This window comes from Callospermophilus lateralis, unplaced genomic scaffold, assembly GCF_048772815.1.
Source record: "Callospermophilus lateralis isolate mCalLat2 unplaced genomic scaffold, mCalLat2.hap1 Scaffold_189, whole genome shotgun sequence".
NCBI classification, from domain to species: domain Eukaryota; kingdom Metazoa; phylum Chordata; class Mammalia; order Rodentia; family Sciuridae; genus Callospermophilus; species Callospermophilus lateralis.
This window is the reverse complement of record NW_027512911.1, coordinates 1,888,124-1,901,352: the sequence shown is the minus strand read 5'-3', so window position 1 is coordinate 1,901,352 and position 13,229 is coordinate 1,888,124.

Sequence of the window (13,229 nt, the reverse complement as noted above, 5' to 3'; positions counted from 1 at the left end):
GCATGCAACCCAGTGAGGGAGCACATTCTGCAGTTAGTCAGTTGGGGACAGCACATTCTGGGAACAAGATTAGCAAAAATTTCTCAAGATTTCAACAGTGTTTTGTTAAGCATACAGGAAAAAAGGAAGTGAAAAGTGCCTATTTAATTAACCTTTCATTCCCCACTTCTTCTTCTGGCTACTTTTAATCATAAAAGTGATCATTGCGGGGTGTCACATTCTATGTTTGCTAGTGGGGTATTACCATAAGTTTAACTCATCCAATTTGAGCTTGGAAAAAAGAAATTACACGGTTGAGCAAACAGGGTTTTATAGTTAGCAATAATATGAGGATAATTATTGAACTGTCCAGGGTTTATAAATGCGTAGTTAACCAGGGGGACTGTGTGAACCAAGACTCAAACCACACTTTTTGGGCCTCTCTCTCTCATTGACACTCTTCAAGGCATCTTTTTAATTTACTCCTAGATTTTTTTACAACTCCAGTATGGTCGGCAAAAACACAACATTCTCCATCAATGCAGAACAAAGGCCCCCTTCTTTCATGAAGAGGAGGTTCAACCCTCGCCTTTTCTGTAAAATAACTTCAGAGAGAGAGGTTAAAGATTCCTGCAAAGCCAAGATGGAGGATTCTAATATCTTTAAGTTTTGGTCTATTGCTGCTTCTAATTGTGTCATTTGTTGTATCCCATGGACCAAGGCAGTGGTTCTTGTGCTCACGCCTGCAGCAACTCCTATTCCTAATAGGATGGCTAAAGTGATGGATATATGTTCTCAGTGGAACCGGGTTTTATGCCCCCCTATTTGAACTTCAAATGAACCTGCATTATGATAAAGCACTCTGGGAAACATCTGCACTTTTACACATTTAATCACATCGTCTTGACAATTTCATGAAAACATAAACAATGTTTAAGTCTATAGAATTATACTGTTGTAGAGACGGACAAGGCACGGCACCTAAGATACTACCAAAAACAGGGAAACTTTCCATTTTATTAGCAACTGGATTCAGAGGGCATTACTTCTGTTATAATCAATTAATTCCCTGAAACTCACGTTTAGGTAGTTTCAGAATTTTGTACCCAACATATAAGGGAAGGGGCACAGAAGTTCACAGCCTGCAGAAGTTCACAAAAAGCAGATTTTTTTCTGTTTTATTCCTCTGTTCTGGGCAAGTTAACTTTTCAAGGACACCTGGGTGAAGGAGAGCTTTTTTTTACCTTTATTTTTCCCCCTTCCAGCTGTTACCATGGAGCCCAGTTGGTAACTTCTTTATCTTTGAAATGTAGCCATCTCTGTGAAGCCCCAGCTCAATGCCAAAGGCCTTGTTCACATATTTTGTGAAAAACTAGTAAGGGGGTGTCTAACTTAGGAGTGCTGATATTTTTAGCCAGTGACCAAGTACAACAGGGCAACATGAAAAGAGGAAGTTTATCTACTTTGAAGTCTTTCATGGGGACTCTTTTCCTGAAAGTCCTAAAGTCAGCCATGCTGAAGACTTCCGTATAAGGTCAATTAATGTTTTTCTGTGGGCCTGGAACAGAGGGGGGAGATGGGGAAGGCATGGCTGTGAGCAGCTCCGTGGATCTGAGAATGAGGTAGCAGAGATGTGAAAGAATACTGGCAAAGGTGTTTGTGATTTTCCTAGCAACAAAAAGGTGAGCAGTAGAACAGGTAGAACAGAGGAGAAGATAGGAGTTAGTATCCCTAAAAGCCTGTGAGGGACTTTAAATTCTTAGTAATCTGTTTTCACTAATGACAAAGAAATTTTAAAGGCCATTTTCACTACATCTTGGATAGGGGTCTGAGGGTTCTCCTCAGCTGGTTTGAGCTTTGGGTTAGCTGGTAAGAGGAACTGGTGGGACCCGGTGTGGGCACTGACTGGAGAAGAGAGGAGTGATTCGGTGGAGGGTTACCTCAGTACCTGCTACCTCAGAAAGGGGGAAATGGTCTGAGATCCAGCGGAGGTTTGGGTTTTTGATCTAGTAATTGGAGGGGAGAAATCATGTTGCTGAGGTGAGAGTGACAGCAGAGAATCTGGAGCAGAAGGCTGAGTGTGAGGACCTATTGGAGAAGCATAGTTCAGGATGTGAGCGAAGGAGGGAAAAGGCCTCCACATAGGGAAATCTCCTTTCACCCTTTTGAGGACATTCAGAAGTTAAAAAGGTTATGCAGAATTTGAGGATCTAGAGACCCCTCTAGGGGCCAACAGTTTGGGTGATCTAATTGGTAATAGGGCCAATGCTGTGTACAGAATTTGGTGAGGAGTTTGGGTTTCATCATGCACTGCCTGTATGATCACATCCCTAGACTTACAGAAGAAGTCGGCATTCCCCCCACACAACCGTGACTGTTTGTGGCTTTGGTAGTCCACCGGCAAACATAGTAATCTAGGCTAGCCAACCTGCATCTGGCTCGTGTGTCCCTACATCCATAATGATTGTTTCCATTATCAATGGTGCAGAATGGATTTAATGGAAATTTAGTGGGATCCTCTTCATCAGGTATATCCCAATAGGAAAGACCTATAGCCAGCTGACAAATGTCTGGGTGGATAGATGTCCACCAAGTCCCTAAGTGGGCTGCATGCGAGATAGATCATACTTCTTTACCAGTAGGATTTGTGATCAGCCATCGCTGCTGAAGGGGTTTATTAGGTTTAGGACTACTGGTGGTCAAGGGAAGAGTCTATAGCCTTAGACACAGGGTAAATACACAATTTGAAAGTTTTACCAATCTTTTCCAGTTTCCAGCCAGAGTCTGGACAGGGCGCAGGCTGGAGATGAGAGGTATGGATCCAGGAAGTGATTCTGTCTTCCTTTACCGCTGTAGGTGTTATAAGTAGCACCTTGTATCATCATTTCCAGTGGGGTTTCAGGGATGACACCTGATGTCGACTTATGTAGATGAAGTCTCTTACTTGATATTGATGTAGAGTCCATTCGTCCCCAGGTTGATAGGCATTGGCCATCTGTTTTCACAGGTATCCCTGAGTTCTTTCAAGAGCTTTAATTCAGTCAAGCAATGGGGTGTGGAAGGAATCGTTAGGTCTTAGAGTTGGGGTTAGGTCCCTTACTGAAGGAGGGGAACCATGGACAATTTCATAGGGGGTGAGGTTACACAAAGAAACAGAGGGAGTGTTTCTTCCATGAAATAGTGCATAAGGCAGGAGCATAGTACAATCTATTATGCAGGTTTCTAAGCTTAATTTCGTTATGGTCTCTTTAATGGTTCTATTCATTCTTTCTACCTGTCCTGAACTCGGTGGTCTATAAGCACAATGTAACTTTTAATTAATCCCCAGGGTCTTGCCTAACCCCTGACTTACTTGGGCTACAAATGCCAGTCCATTATCAGACCTTATTACTTTAGACAGGCCGTATCTTGTAAAAATATCTTTCAGGATCTTCTTGACAACCATTTGCGCTGTTTCGTTTTTTTTCTTTTTTCCTGGAAAAGGCTTCAATCCATCCTCAAAATATATCTACAAAGACTAGGCGATATTTAATTTCAAACCTTGCTGGCTTAATTTTAGTAAAGTCCACTTCCCAGAATTGTCCTGGTCTGGTTCCTCGTAGGTGCTTTTTTGCAGGAAGCTTGGAAGGGTAAGCATTAACCATGACAGACCTGACAGGCTTTTGTTACCCATTCAGTTATTTCCTTTTGCTTTGAGTCGGTTAGTAAAAAACTCTGTTCTTCATCCTTCAGGAATGAATGCAATTTCTTTGAACTAAGGTGAGTGAGTTGATATACATTTTCTACTGACATATTTAGAGCCGTGACTATAGGAGTTTTTATTGAAGGATTTAGAAATTCCACTTGTGGGCCTTCAGGGTTAAAAGTTATTTTGGCCCGGAGCTTGGTGAGCAGATCTCTGCCCATCAATGGGGCCGGGCATTCTGGGATTACTAAGAACGAGTGATGGATTTTTCCTTTCCCCTGGTCCATGGTCCTCTTAGTTGTCCAAACCCGATATTTTCTGCCATTAGCCCCTTGAATTAGAGAACTTTTTATTTGATAGAGAGACCAATGGGGCCATAAGGGCAGAGTATATTGCCCCTGTATCCACTTCAAAGTTTGCTAGGGTCCCCTCCACTTCAAAATTTACCCTGAGCTCTCGGAGGGGATCTGAGACCCAACATTCTTAGTCATCTTCCAGAGTCAGAATGGCTGGATAGAGTGGCTGTCTCTTTCAATGGCACTCTTTGAAGCAGTGTCCTTTTTCTTTACAGTAGGCACATTAAATTGAGGCCAGGGGTGGCCTCTAGTCTGGGCCCCGGTATCCCTTCCTGTCTCCATGTTTCTTATTTCTGGCCTATTTGTTGTTGTGACCAGGACCTTAGTCAATGCCTTAGTCTGTCTTTTGTTTCTTTTATCCTTCCTTTGCTCCCTACTCTTCCTCACTTTCTCTCTTATAGTATACCTTCTCGGCTACTCTGACTAAATCTCTCAAAGTCATATCTTGTAATCCATCTAAGCATTGTAACTTTCTTTTAATATCCATGGCAGCTTGCCCATAAAGGCCATCTTGACAGATGACTTTTGATCCTCTGCCTGAGGATCAAAAGAGTATATCTCCTATATGCCTCCATAATTCTCTCTAAAAACATAGAGGGAGATTCATCAGGCCGTTGAATAATCTCTCTTAACTTGGCAAGATTTGTAAGTCGCCTAGCGGCCACTAAGATACCCACAATTAGAGCCCAGTGATAAGTGGACAGATGCTCCCTACCTTCAAAGGTGTTGGGGTCCCAGTTTCGTCAATTCAAGGGAAAGCCGGGTTAAATATGTTGGGAAGTTTTGTCGGTCACACATCTGGTCAGAGGATATTTTTCTCTAGCATCCAGGAGGATTCTCTTTTGTTTCTCTGTCATGAAGAGACAACCCTAGGTGTTGTTGGCAGTCATCCCAAGTAGGCTGGTGTGAAAACATCAATGACTCAACCACACCTAGGAGCCGGTTGGGGTCCTCGGTAAAAGGGGGATTTTTATTTTTCCAGTTATATTGGTCTGAAGAGGAGAAAGGTAAATACTGGTAGGCTTGCATTTTTCCCCCAAGGCCGTTGTCAATCATTGGCCCCTAGGGATGGAGGGGGAGCATCATTCGAGTTCCAGGTTTTTCAATCATTCACCGCTGGTGAGTACCTTTAGCCGGGCTAGCTTCCTCCAGAAGAGGAGGGGCTGTGTGTGCCGCGGGGAAATTATCTGGAGGGCGCTGGGCTGGCTTAGATTTCTCCAATGGTGGAGAGGTTGAGTCAGCAGCAGGGGAATCACTTAGAGGGTGTTGGTTTTTGGGGGACGTGGGCAGGAGATAAGGAGGGGGACGAGAGTCCAGTAGAGTCAAATCTTGTGTCTCAGGGAGAACAGAGGTTGGAGGAGGAGGAGGAGCAGAGGGTTTGAGAGATCATGGGGGAAGGAGTAGGAGTGGGGGTAGGGACAAGGAAATGCTTCACCAATGAAGGAGATTTGCAGAGGTCCTGCCAAGTTAAGATATATGGCTGTTGATCCAGATGGCTATGTGGCCCTGGCTGAAAGACAATATCGTCTGACTTTTTAAATTAGTGGGAAGTAGAAAGATCCTTCTAGGGGCCATCCGAATCCAAAGGTGGGACATTCTGAGGCACAGAGAGTCTGCCAGGTCCAGAATTTTACTGAAAAAGAAAGATTCTGAGCCCTTAAGGGTACTTTGGTCCAGTGATCAAGGGTCAGGGACAGAGGCATTGAAGTGCTCTGTCCCATAATGAAAGATACACAAACAGTAAAAGCAACGACACACGACACAGACAAGACAAGGAAATAAAGACAGACAATGGAACTTCCAACACTGAGACCAGGACTAAGTATCTGGCCCAACCCGATGGGCTGGCGATACTGAATCTGAAACAAAATATCACTGAATTGAGGAGACTATTGCTCCTCGATTTCCCGAATACTCCGGAGCATCCCCCAGGGATGTGGCCTGTGGCTCTGTGACACGTATGTCAGCCACCTTCGGAGAGAGCTCACACTCTTCATTGACAGCCATTTTGCGAAGCCCTAACCTGAAACCTGAAACCAGAAAGAGGCACCATACATACCCCAAGAGGAGCCTGTTGGGGTCTCTCGTTCGCCGCTGCCAGATCTCAGTGGAACCTCCATATGTAAAGGTCAGGCGAGCATCGGGTGAAGAGCCCACCAAGAGACTGTCTCACGAAAAAGCAAAGGGTTTATTGGGGATTCAGCATGCTGGGGCTCAGAGCTCACTTGAATAGAGCAGAGAGCCCTGAGAACAGCTTAAGCAGAGCTTATATACTTTCCTTGGAGAGGGCAGAGAGGGAACTTTATTGTTTGGTCTGGGCGAGTGAGCAGTTTGCGTGCAACCGGGTGAATGAGTACATTCTGCAGGTTGGCAGTTGGGGACAGCACATTCTGGGAACAAGATTAGCAAACAGTTCTCAAGATTTCAATAGTGTTTTGTTAAGCATACAGAAAAACAGCAAGCGACATTTACCTATTTTACTAAATTTTCATTACCGAATATACTTTGCCAGATTTCCTAATGTCTCTATTGAAATCTGCTTTCCTACATATTTTCCCCAGTACATCATTGTGACTGACTCTTCACAAGTGCTGACATTTACATTCACTCTATACCCGAAACCCCATAGCTAAAGAACTTTTGGTGCAAATCCTATACTTACTCTCCGTTCTAAACTTACCAACTATCGTCCTAATCCTACCGACTATCCTTTTTTTAATTTTTTTTCTTAAAGAAAGAGTTAGAGAGAGAGGGAGAGAGAGAGAGAATTTTTTAACATTTAGTTTTTTTAGTACTTGGCAGACACAACATCTTTGTTTGTATGTGGTGCTGAGGATCGAACTCGGGCCGCACGCATGCCAGGCGAGCGCGCTACCACTTGAGCCACATCCCCAGCCCCCCGACTATCCATTTTTGACTGGAAGTTCTTTTTGACAATCAATCATTCAAAGTACAAGGTCCTATGCCTTTGTATATTGATTTATCTGAGACATCTGTGCAGAAAATAAATCAAAGCTAAATATTGCAATCAAAGACCCAATGCCCTTCTGGGCTTCAAATATTACCTTTATTTCTGTTTTCATACTTATATTTCACCTATATATTCTTGAAAATATCGAAGGTTCGCCATACCATTATTCATTCAGCAGAATGATTCCTAACCCCAATCGAAACTGTTATTAACCCTAACCATACACTCTTCCCTCAATCTAACTTTACAGAAGAGCAGGGACAGAGTTGATCTTACAATACAGGAATGTACGGTTTCTTCCAACTGCTGAGAAACTCAAAGGTCCACGCAAAAATGATCTCTGGAGAAGTTGTAGGCACATATGTAGGAACTGAGAGAGCAAAAGTCATCTTCCATTGAAAACAACCTGGTCAGGATGAAGGGATGTGTCTGAATCAGCCTCTCTCTTCTTAATATGGAGAAGAAGGACCAAACCAGGCCAGTGTGGAGAGCACTTCCCGGGTGCCTATGGTTGATATACCATTCGAACTTTTGAAAGTGTCACAGGATGTAGGGGCAGCCTCCATTTCATGGGACACTTTGAAGCAACTGTTAGAACAAAGTGGTTGCCAAGGCAGTGACCTCATTCAGATCTTGAAGGAAGTGACCTCACCTAACATCCTTTGTGATGGAACACTCTGAACTTGGGATCCAGGAAGCCAGGCACCCAAATCCTGTCTCAGTCCCAGTCCCAGTCCCAGTGGTCTCAATTGTTCGGATTTACCAAGGACAGAGTCAGTCTTTCTTGGTACCTACGGAGGTGAGGATGCCCAAATGCCAGGAAAGCTCTGAAGAGTGGCCTTTCCTGAGAAAGCAGTTAGTGGATCACCGCTGGCTCCTGAGAACTTCACAGTGTTGACCAAGGAGACCAGATCTGAGACAGGACAGGACATTTTGGGGTAACATAGTATGGCCCACCAATCAGAGGACACTATGGATAGTCACAGACTGACTTGGGGGAAGAAGTTGTCTTTGTGGATGTGGCTGTTGGTTTGTGGTTTGGTCTCATGTTCTGAGAATAGGTAATAAAGGCGGTTTTTTGGTTTGAAGTGAATTGTTTCTAATAAGTCTTATGAAAAGGCGAGTGTTTCTAAGTCTGTGTATCCCACTGTGTCCGTGGTTCCAGACATCAGAAAAGAGAATGCATCAATGGATGACTCGTGTCTAGTAGAAATCTTCCCAACATTCATCCTGCCAATTTATGAATGGACTGCAGCTTGCCTTATGAATGGGCAACACCTACTATCTTCCTAAGTTTCTATTTTGTTCCTGAATTCACTCCACTCTCCAAAATAGGCTCATGGTTATGTGTCCAATATATATACCACCTCCAAGCTCTGTGACATGGCCATGTACTGGATAGCTAAAGGGAATGGCGAGCATCTCAGAAAACTCAGATATCAGTGTGACCAGGAAAGTCTCAGTGGAGAAATCCTGCTTTGGGCCATTTGCTTACCTATTGTTCTGTTGCCCTGAATTTCAGAAAGCTTTTTGCCTCAGACTACTCCTTTGTGAAGCCTGAAGAAAAGAGTCTTCAAATGCAAATGAATGGGCATCACCTGTGGCTCTTTGCTTGATTGCTTTGGAAAGGGATGTGTCTGAATCAGCCTCATGACCCTGTGTGAGGCTGTGGCTTAGATTCTTAGCACCTGATGGATCTAAAGAAAGATACCATGTGTGCATCCAAAACCAAAATGGCCAAATGAGGAGTCATTGTGGATTAAGTCTTTTGCTTTCCTCTGTTAGGTTCCTGAAATCCATCAAGTGAGAATAGGGATCTTTTGGGTCAAATGAGTTCTTCAAACCCTGCAGAGACTAGCCCAGAGGTGCTTGGCTTTTCTCATGACTCCAAATCACATAAAGAATCTATACCTGAAAGTAAGTAGGCCCCAAATTGGAGATGCAGAGCAGTATTAAGTGCAGGCCTATTTAATCACTCTTGGTTCTCAGAAAGGGTGTCCAGGCCACCCTGACTTTAGGCAAATGAGGGGCAAGGGAACTTATTTGGATACTGTCTTTGTCTGTGCCCCTCATGGAAATTTCCAGCCAGAGGTTATGATAAGTGTCTATATGGAGAATGTTGAGGGCCATGTGGGAGTGTTTTGGTTTTAATTCTGGTCATTTGTGTGGCGGTTGGAAGAGATGACTTAGTTCACCTGGGCTTGAACTCTGGTGTTATTAGAGACTGAATTCTGGAACTGTCCTCAGAGAAGTATTGCCATGAATTGTGTTGGAATTTTAGGAGGCAACACATGAGAGTCATCCTGAAAACTGAGATCCTGGCCAAGGTGGCTTCCACAGAGCACTGGGAATCTCAGCGAGGATTTCACGTGATTTTATTCTGAAAGTCTTGGCAGCCATAATTGAGAGTCAAAACACACATAGACCTCACATTTTAGACCTCAATGGGCCTGGATTCATGTGAAATATTGGCCACTCTTTGGGAAGCCTTGCCTGTGAGAGTTCTCCAGAGATTTCTTTGAAATGAGCTTCCTCACCATTTAATGTTTCCTAAATAATGTGAAACCCACAGTGCCTCCAACTTCATCTTTGAAAAATAGCTAAATACATACCATGAATTTTTTGAAATTTCAATGACCAGGTGGCAATGGAGAAACTTTGGATGACTTGTTGCTGGTCATGAGTGTACCAGACTGTGCTTGGATTTACTTGGTTTCATGAAAACAGTGTAGAAAAGAGATCCCTGTAAGTTGGAGACTGCTGAGTAGTGGGCCTAGAGCAGTGGTGTGCAGGTATGTGATAAAACATCTGTGGTGGTACCATGTGGATCTGCCCTTGGATTCCAAATGGCTTGAGACTGACATGGTGAAGTCAGCAGACCCTATTATATAAAAGCATCTTGTTATATGGAGAGGTTTCCGGGCAATGTTCAGAATCAGATTGCTATGGACAAGCGGGCAAGCTATGTGGGGTAGAAGAGTGGTTGGTGCATTTTCCTGCAGACCTTGACCCACCACATGTGACAGAACTTCCTCCATCACTGGTACCTTTTGAACTCCTTGTATTTCCTGAAGCAAATACCAAATTCGCAGTGCAGCAGCAAGAAACACCTCGAAAAGTGGAAGATGATCAAATGGCTTCACAGTCCACATGGGAAGACACTTAGACCCCAGTGGCCACAGTTTACCTACAAAGAGAGAATTCAGCACTGCTTCCTCATGTTCATTGGAAAATAAAAAAAAACATATCTTCCAGGTCACAGAGATCAGACCCAGCTTTGTTGGTCTCACTAGAAAGGATGCTAAAATTCCTGACAACAACATATATTTCAAGTGCCCAACCTCAGAGGCAGTTTCTCAAGAGTCTTTAGGCCTAATGAGCTCCATGTTTGTGGAGTGTTTACCCTGTCCCTCACTTTTGGAAACTCCTCTACCACATCCAAGATTGTGAACTCCTGAATATTTTCCATTTCCGATATGTATTCACAGATTTCCTAACTCTTCTTCTCTAATTGTGTTTATTTGGGGCAAAGGTAATGTAAAGGCAATGTTCTGGATGAGAGTGGGAATATTTTTGTGTAGCACATATTTGCATACACATTGGATTCATTTTCCTATTTTCCACTCGAATTACTGAATTCCTGACACTAACCCATACCCTAATAGACTCTGACTACTAATCCTAAAATGATGGACAAAAATAACCAAACAGAATGGAAATGAAAGCAGTTCAGAGAAGGCATGGTGTATAGTTGGACTTTCCTTTTGAATGATAAAGGGTAGGTGTTATAAATCTAGTCAATTTTTAATTGAAATTGATCTCCATGTGTTTTTAAAGTTAACAAATATGTGAATTCCTGTCTCCCTTTCTCTGCAGCCTGTTCAGCACATGTATTTTTATATGCAAATATAGAAACATAACTGGTATCACAGGTATATCCTTGTGAGTTTGGCTGTCTTGGGAGATACAAATTGTGGGAAGAGATCACTCCTCCTAAACGCTGTTGGAACTGAAACTTCAACCTATGGGTGAACTTCCTAGTTGAACAATATTATACATAAATCCATGTTCAGTAAAATGATTATTTTTGGATCTGTGGATGATATATGATTCATAGTGAATTTCGATTGGCATGCATATTGATACATTTTAGTGTCTGTGTGTGTGTGTGTGTGTGTGTGTGTGTATATATATATATATATATATATATATATATATATATATATATATAAATACATAAATGCACACACACATATCTATATCTTTATCTATCTATCTATCTATCTATATATATATATATATATATATATATATATATATAAAAACTCTCAAGATTTTTCAAAATATGAAATATATGTTTCTTATTATACACTCCCTAAATTCATTCGTGTTCATATATGTAAATTTATAGTCAACATTTCACAAGATTATTCTCATAAAAATTCATCCACTTGAAATACGTATTCGTTTCCTAGTACTGAAAACTAACTTCAGTGAATAGTGCATACAAATCATAATATTTCTACAGTAACTGACGCAGTTTAGCATCAATGCAAGTAGATTCCTATGGGATATGATGTGTATTTTGACGTTCATTTTCATTCAAAACTGGTGCATTACTATTTTTTCAGTTTTTGCACATCATTGGATATATATTTCATCCACAAGTTAGGAAATTTATAGGCTTTTTTTATACTTACAATCAAATCCTGCTTCAGAACATATGAATTCCTCTATATTTCTTGACTCATCTTTTCATGAGATTTCTTTCCAAACACATTATTTTCCATTTCCATAATCACTTTTGAAGCTAAACTCACACACCCTTCATGATAAAACATAACCCTAATATTACCATTAAATGTATAACTCGTTGGAATGAATGATTGTATATCAATATAAGATTTTTATATATTTTCAGATATCAATTCAATCCATGATTTAAAGTGGAAACAGTATATTATTTATTCACAGTATTGTCAATTCATTCATTTCTTCTACATTCATAGACACAGGGTACAACTCTGTGTACCCCCAATACTAATTTATACCTCTTCAAAATATTGCTCCCAGAAATGTTAGAAGAAATACTCATGTCACCTGATCTACATATACATTTTATCACAGTAATATTCTGATCACAAAATGCAAAGGTCACACTTCTGATTGTAGCAAATCCTAGATGGAAAGTGATCCTGGATTACTAAAAACATCCATGTCCAGGTTTCCTAATTCTCTCAAATGTCAATCATATTGGTGACTACATATTTGTTTCTTCCTAAGATTATATATTGAAACTCAACCTTGTTGATAATGTCTAATCCTATCATTCACTTTATACTTTGCCTGATTTCATAATGTGTGTATTGATATCTGATTTCCTACATAATTTTCCCAGTTCATCATTGTGACTGACTCTCCACATGTGCTGAAATTTACATTCACTCTCTAACCGAACACCTAGGGCTATTGAACTTTTGGTCCAAATCCTATACTCACTCTTCTTCCGAAACAGACCGACTATCTTCCTAATCCTAACAACTATCCCTTTTTGACTGGATGAACTCTTCTACATTCAATCATCCAGGGTACAAGATGATATGCCATTGTATATTGATTTATCAGAGACATCTGTGCGAACGAAATTCAATGCTAAGTATTCCAATCAAGGGCCCAATGCCTTTCTGGGCTTAAAATCTTACCTAGATTTCTGTTTTCATACTTATATTTCAAATCTATATTCTTATAAATATCCCAGGTTCCCAATACCATTATTCATCCAGCAGAATGATTCCTAACTCAAATAGAACATGTTATTAACCCTAACCATACATTGTTCCCTCAATCTAACTTTATAGAAGAACAGGGACAGAGTTGGTCTTAATATAGAGGAATATAGGGGATCTTCCACCCGCTGAGAACCTCAAAGGTCCATGCAGAAATTATCCCTGGGGAAGATGAAGGCAGCTATAAAGGACCTGAGAGGGCAAAAGTCATCATGTAAGGCAAACAACCTGGTTAGGATGAAGGGATGTTTATGAATCAGCCTCTCTCTTCTTAATGTAGAGAAGATGGACCAAACCAGGTCTGTGTGAGAGCTGTTCCCGGGTGCCTATGGTTGATATATCGTTCTAAGTTGTGAAAGTGTCACAGAAAGTAGGGGCAGCCTCCATCTCATGGGACCCTTTGAAGGAACTGTTAGGACAAAGTGGTTGCCAAACCAGTGACCTCATTCAGT